The sequence below is a fragment of the Somniosus microcephalus genome, chromosome 6 (genome assembly GCF_052327205.1).
Source record: "Somniosus microcephalus isolate GS21.2 chromosome 6, FLI_Smic_1.0, whole genome shotgun sequence".
Lineage (NCBI taxonomy): Eukaryota > Metazoa > Chordata > Chondrichthyes > Squaliformes > Somniosidae > Somniosus > Somniosus microcephalus.
The window spans coordinates 57,534,152-57,541,740 of NC_140992.1; positions in this window are offsets into that span (position 1 = coordinate 57,534,152).

The following is a 7,589-nucleotide window of genomic DNA, read 5'->3' on the forward strand; positions in this document are numbered from 1 at the left end:
TGCTCAAATAGAAAAGGAGCTGCTCAGCATCACATACGCCTGTGAAAGATTTCACCAGTTTGTGTCAGGACAAGCAAACAGTGTAGAGACTGACCATAAGCCCTTGATTGCATTGTTCCAAAAGCCAGTAAATAGCTGTCCGCTTAGAATACAAAGAATGATGATCAGGCTGCAACGCTATACACTGAATGTTGCGTACACACCAGGTAAACTGATGTATACAGCAGACACGTTGTCCAGAGCTGTTGACCCAAGTGAGCCCGCAAACACCAAAATGGATGAAAAAGTAAACGCCTATGTGGACATGATCACAAGTGCACTGCCTATAGCAGATGCAAAAATGGAGCTCATAAAGACTGAGACAAACAAATATGAAACAATGAAACGACTGAGGAAAAGCATCTGGATGGATGGCCCAACATGAAGCAAGACTGCTCACCTGACATGGCAGAGTACTGGAACTGCAGGGCGGAACTATCAGTGGTCGAAGACATCATCTACAAAGGAAGTAAAATAGTTATCCCAAAGAGTCTGAGAAAAGAGATGCTAAAAAGGATCCATGGAGGACATCTGGGAATCGAAAAGTGTAAGAAAAGAGCACGAGAGGTGATGTACTGGCCACGAATCAACCAAGATGTGACAAATGAGGTGTCAAACTGCACAATATGCCTGAAATATCGAGCAAGCAATCCGGTAGAACCACTAAAGCCACACCCAGCGCCAGACAGACCTTACCAGAAGGTAGGCGCTGACCTATTCGTATGTCAAGGGAAGGACTATCTTGTAGTCACAGACTATTACTCCCTGTATCCAGAGGTGTGTAGACTGTACACCACCACTGCAGATGCTGTGATAACATATATGAAAGCCATAATCTCCAGACATGGTGTGGCAAGCGAGGTCTTCACAGACAATGGACCCCAGTTTTACAATGCAAGTTTCCGACACTTTGCCAAAGAGTGGGACTTTGTCCACACAACGTCAAGTCCTCACTTTCCACAGTCCAATGGACTAGTGGAAAAATCGGTCCAGACAGTGAAAAGACTAATGTACAAGGCAAAAGACAGTGGAACTGACTTCTACCAAAGCATGCTTGTATACCGCACAACGCCGCTCGAGTGTGGTATGTCACCAGCTCAACTCCTTATGGGACGTCGGCTAAGGTCAAACCTACCCATCCCGGAGAACCTCCTGAAAACAAAAGAGGGGGAGAAAGTGAGGAAGTTCAAAGAACGACAGAAAGAAAAGCAAAAGTACTACTATGACAGAGGAACACAAAACCTACCTGAACTCCACACTGGTGACCAAGTAAGGTTCAAAGACAAAACAAACATATGGACTCAGAAGGGAACTGTCCTGAGTGAAGTTCAACCAAGATCATACACCATTCAGACGGATGAGGGTGCTGTTCTGAAAAGAAATCGTCGAGATCATCTCATGGGACCAGCCACAGCAAGTCAAAAGACTGATACTGTTGAACAACCTGATCACACAGCAGGTCCTAAGACTGATACTGTTGAACAACCTGATCACACAGCTGAGAAACCATCATCTGAGGCAACAACTCAGATTCAAGGACAATCAATCAGAAAATCCTCAAGACACGTGAAGCCTCCTGAGAGACTCATTGAGCAAATTTAAGGACTCTTGTTATAGAAGGAAGTAATGTTATCTTATTCTTTCTTCAAGTTCTAGTGTATTTACATATTTCATGTGAACACACAAAGCAAGGTTAAAAAACCTTGATAATGATAATGATAATTTAAGTTCATTAAGTGTTACAGTTAAAATGCAGATTAATACAAAGAAAACATGTTGTTAGTTAAAAGTAAAATACTTTTGTTTTAAGAAAGGGAGATGTAATGATATCAGCAAATAGTGATGGTATTTGCCTGTTTGATTATGATGCCTTACCAGCATGTTTGCCTGATTGATTACTTATGCCTGACCAGCAGAGGGCATGTGAGAGACAAGCAGTTTAGTTTTACTTTCGTTTTAGATGGATACCTAAGATGGTGTCTCCTGAAATGCTGTTAACTGAGTTGTAATACTTTAGATAAAAAGACATTCTCTTTCATAAATGTCTGGTCATTGAACCCACATACAAGTCGATACATACCCCTTGATGTCTTTTGCATCTAGAAATCTATCTATCTCCTTCTTAAATATATTCAGTGACTTGGCCTCCACAGCCTTCTGTGGTAGAGAATTCCACAGGTTCACCACCCTCTGAGAGAAGAAATTTCTCATCTCACTCCTAAATGTCCTACCCCATATCCTGAGACTGTGACCCCTCGTTCTAGAGCCCCCAGCCAGGGGAAACGTCCTCCCTGCATCCAGTCTGTCTAGCCCTGTCAGAATTGTATATGTTTCTGGCCTGTTGCTCAACTATCCTTTGTCAGTGGGAGTTTAAAGTCAGGATGTGTTCTATTGACTGAATGATACTGTCAGTCTGACCTAGAAATGTAGGAAGAGCCATCTTTGCCTCATGTTCACTTGACACTCGGGCTAAATTTCCCAGACACTAGGGTTTAAATAAATTAGGCATGAGCTTTGCTAAAAACAAAAACATTTTTTTCTCAAGATGTAGGCTGCCATGTGTGCCCACATTATAACAGTGACTACATTTTAAAAGTACTTCAATGGCTGTGATGCGCTTTTGGACTCCAAAAAGATGTGAAGGGTGCTTTTAAAATGCAAGTTCGTTCTTTCTTGTTTTAATAGGTCTTCCCAAAGAATCGATCTTCCCAAAATTTGCAATCTTACAAGAGATATCGCAAAATAGAACAAATGTACACAATTTAAAATTTATGTGCAGTACAATATATTCAACGTAATTGACACTGTTTAGTTTCCATTGTTGTCGCCTTTCATATGTTATTAATGAAGTAAATCTTACTACTGTATCTTAACATGAACATTTGAAAAAATGCTGAACGTCTTAGATCAACTTGCCAAATTAATTAGTTTGATGATGATGTGTAATGAATTCAATTAACATTCTTTGTTTACATGTGGGAAAAGACAGAAGATATTTATTTACCTCTACGATGTTCGTTTGACTAACGAACTCATTTTAATTACTTCTCTGTCCCATGCTTTTTTCATCCATACTAGTTCCTCAAACTGATTTGCTATCCTAATATATCTTGCTCCTCAAAGACTGTAGTCTGAAAACTACTTCAATATTCTACTACAAATGCCTTCTTATCCTGTGGGTCCTCTGGGTCCTGCTTTCATTAATATATTCATGCAGAGGGTGGTTTCCATTAGGCCACATCAAAAAAAGATTTAATTTTCATGCAAAAATGTTGCAAATGCCAGCATTCCCTTGGGTCCACTGGAAACAGTATAGAAGTGCAATATAAATAAATGAAGTTTAATAGTGAAGAGCGTGAGGGTTGGGGTTCGGGAGGGTGGCTAAATTTGCCAAAAATTAAATGGCAGCTGGCTCCAACGCATCGACTTCCGGGTTTAACTCGGGTGCGTTTGGATGCATGTGTGTAATCCCCTCTGGAGAGGCAGGTTACTGTTTATAATATTTAAATTAGGCAATTTGAAGGAGATTTTCACTGGCATTTAAATTTAGCATCACATGCACGGATTTCTCAGGCTTCCTGAAAGTCACCATTGAAAGGAAGGCGAGAAGATTGTACAGCAATTCATGGGGCTAATTAAAAGGCACAACTACGGAGATCAATAAAGGCTCAGTGCTAACAGCTGCTTTCTTACCTCCCACCGGGAACGGGTTTGCTGAGACTGCATGCTCGGAGAGGCTAATTTGTGGACTTCGGAGGTGTTGACCATGGCTGCCTTAGTACGAGGAGCAAAATGACCATCAGCAACAGTCTGCTGTGGGGAGACCTGCAGCTGGTCAACAGAGAGGGGAGCAGCAGAGAGGGGATTCGCTTAAAGAGGTACGGTTTAGTTAGTCACTCCCACTGGACTGATGTAACAATCACATCCAATGGCCATTCTCCCCCCAACCCACCAACTCCTCCACCAATCCCACTGACACAAAACAGTCCTGTAACCAACCAACCACCCATTGCACATCCCCCCCATTGGTGCCCGTCAATGTATGTCTTCCCATTCATCAACAAGCAACCAAGAATGGGCAGCACGGCCGACTATCTCTGGGTGTTGGAGTGTGTGAGGGCTCCGCCAAAGACTGCTCCAGCTGCACCTTTGCAGGGGGAGACTCAGCCATTGGGAGAGGAGGCAGCATGTCGGGTACTGTCTGGTGCGGGGGAGAACAGGTGAGAACTGGGATAAAAACAGAAAATGCTGGAAATACTCAGCAGGTCAGGCAGCATCTGTGGAGAGAGAAACAGCGCTAACGTTTCAGGTCGATGACCTTTCAAAAATTTATCTAAAATAAAGCTAAATTTTAAATTTGAACAATTTCAATTAAGAATATTTGTGGTATTAAAGCCTGGTCCAAGCATAACTACAGCACAGGTGATAATGAACCCAACTTAAAAGTTAATTCAACCCTTAATAATAGACTTGATTGACATTTTTAATTCACTACCTATAAACGTTTACCACTGTGTTAAACACATGGGAAAAAGCAATTTGCCATAAAAACTGAGTAAACAAAACACTAATGCCACATCTGCTGTTTTTTGGTTGCCATTAAAGTGCAAGAAAAAACAACTTTGGAACATCATCCCAGTCTCATCGATTTTAAGGCATCAGTTATCTTTACAAAATGTACTGCTACAGTATATTGAATGTAATCTTTCAATATTTCTTTGCCTCTGCTCATTTATGCATATGGATGGAGTCCTCTTAAGATCAATTCTTATTTGCCAGAGATTAAGTGTGACTTTAAGTGACACTCACCCTCAAAAGAAACAGGCGAACGTACAAAAATGACAGGCAGGCAAAGACCAGCTGGTCGATCTATTCTGTCCTATACAGTCAAGTTACAATTAAACATCATAACCCCCACAGATCCCACCCCTTCGTTTTACTATAATGATGAAAATAAATAACAAGTCATTAGAAAGCCTCTTTTGTTTGTCTTTTGAAATTGTTGGTCCCCAATGTTTTTGAATAAGCAAATTTGCATAAAGGCCAAAGCTATTACAGGCTAAAGTAACTAAAATATTTATTTGCAGTTAAATAAAATATGGAGCTTAAAAGGATTTTACACACTATCAAGTACAAATATTAAATGTAAACATAATGATAAAGTCTGTAATAGGCAAATTACCCTTTCAGGAAATGTCTTTGAATATTAACAAAGCCTCTCAGTAGGCAAATATTGACTATTTGTGACCTCTCATCCCTTTTAGTCTCAACGTTGATTAGAATTGAATCATGATGTAAGCCCCAAAACTATCAGGAGCCATAACGGCTGAACTCAAACAACCTGCAGTTTTTAGCTTGTTGGAGCATCAGAACCATCCATTCTGAAAAATCCCAATCATTTCCTTTCCCAGCACAATCTCACATATAGGCATACACATAACCATCACATACACTACTGTTACCCTTTTGGGTTTTTATGTTGTATATTCTCCTCAAGATCAGCATCATAAATTACTCCCATAAGTGGATCTTGAATCCCCTATGAACCAGGATGTGCCTTTACCTGTCCAACGTCGAGCTAAGTTTGGTGAGACTTGGGTCTAACACTATACGCCAGCTTACTGAGGTATATCACATGTGCCATGTAATCTTCTTAATTTTGATAGGTAGATGAATAACAAAAAGAAAGACTTGCATTTATATAGTGCCTTTCAAGACCTCAGGACGCCCCAATGTGCTTTACAACCAATGAAGTAATTTTGAAGTGTAGTCACTCATGATGCACTGCGTGTTGCCACATACCAGCTGTGCGTTCAGTGAGTGGAAGCCCTGCTTATGTATGCTCTGGGGTCTTGTGTTAGAACATGCAGTTCTTAGCCTGTACACTGTAGTGCGGTAGGGCCTCCTACAAGATCCCCTCCTTCTGCCTCTTCTCTCTGCAGCTGCAGGCCTGTGGGCTCTTGCGTGCTGCTAATCTTCCTCATACTCTTCCAGCCACAGTGGCAGTCCAACCACCACGTCCATGCTGCCACTAGAAGCCCCTGGTCAAAAATCCATTCAAGGCTCCAAAAGGTAAGCTCACACAAAGTTTTAAGACTGCTCCAGCAGCCAACAGAGCCAAAAATAGCCAATAACACCACTAGCAGTGAAAATCAACAAATAAGTGACTTACCGGCGAGCAGCTGAAGATCCCATTAAATAATGCTGCAAGAGCAGCCCTCCCAATTGTTCCCACCCATAATTTGTGGGCGGGTTGTAGGTTTGGCAAATCAAATGCTGAAGAGGCTTAAAATCACATTGCAAAAGCCGCAGGACCCTAATTAACATCTATTTATTAGGAACTCACCAGTTTCGGGTGGGCACGGTGGACGATTAAAAACAGGCCTGACTAAAAATGGCATCAGACGCACTGCTGGCGCAGAGCAGGGGGGCAAGGCCGCGACTCAATTTTCAGGGTCCTAATGCCCATATTTTCACTCCCAGATTGCTTCCAGTGGTTGAGGCGTCTATAACAAGGGGACATAAATATAAGATTAAAAATAAGAGATTTTAGGACAGGGAGCAAGAGAAACTTTTTTGCATAGTGGGCTGCGAAGCTGTAGGAATGCATTACCACAGTTAGTGACTGAAGCAGAGACCACATCAACATTTAAGAATAGGTTTGATAGGTGGTTGAAGGAAAGAGAAATATAGAGATTTGGGGACAGAGTGGGCACATGAGATTAGGACTGCTGTTTGTGGGGAGGATAAACATTGATAAAAACTGGACCATATATCTTGTTTCTGTGTTATAATTTCTATGTAATTTTATGCAATTCTATGAATCAGACATTGAGAACAGGAAATTGTAGCAGACTTTATTTGAATGTGATTGCTTGTGTTAATGAAGCTCTTGCAACATTAGTTTGAGAGTGCTACCTTGTCGGTGTGAAAGACTGTAGGGGGTTTTGCTACTTGCTTTGGCCAGCCGGTTATGTCTCCGGCTGCCTTATCTCTGAGCGGTTCGAATCGCTCACTCCTTAGTTCTGATCCCTGGGCTTATATATAGCGATATAGACAAATGAGCAGACCAGTGGCTTGGTACAAAGAAAACCAAAATTTATTAACAGAGAAAATAAGATAACAATACTATACAAAAAAAACGATATGAATGCAGTACACTTACACTTAACAGGGGAGGAGAAAACGGCACATCAAGGGAAAATGGCTAAAATGACAATTCAACAATCCCCTTAACTCCCACCCTCTACACCTAGCTAGATTATCTTGCAATGGGTCAGAAGTATAGTGCTCACCGGTCTGAGACACAGGAGTCAGTGCTGGGACCCCAACTCTTTACAATCTATATTAACGATTTGGAGGAAGGGACCGAGTGCAACATATCCAAGTTTGCCAATGATACAAAGATGGGGGGGAAAGCAGTGAGTGAGGAGGACATAAAAAACCTGCAAAAGGACATAGACAGGCTAAGTGAGTGGGCAGAGATTTGGCAGATGGAATATAATATTGAAAAGTGTGAGGTTATGTACTTTGGCAGAAAAAATCAAAGA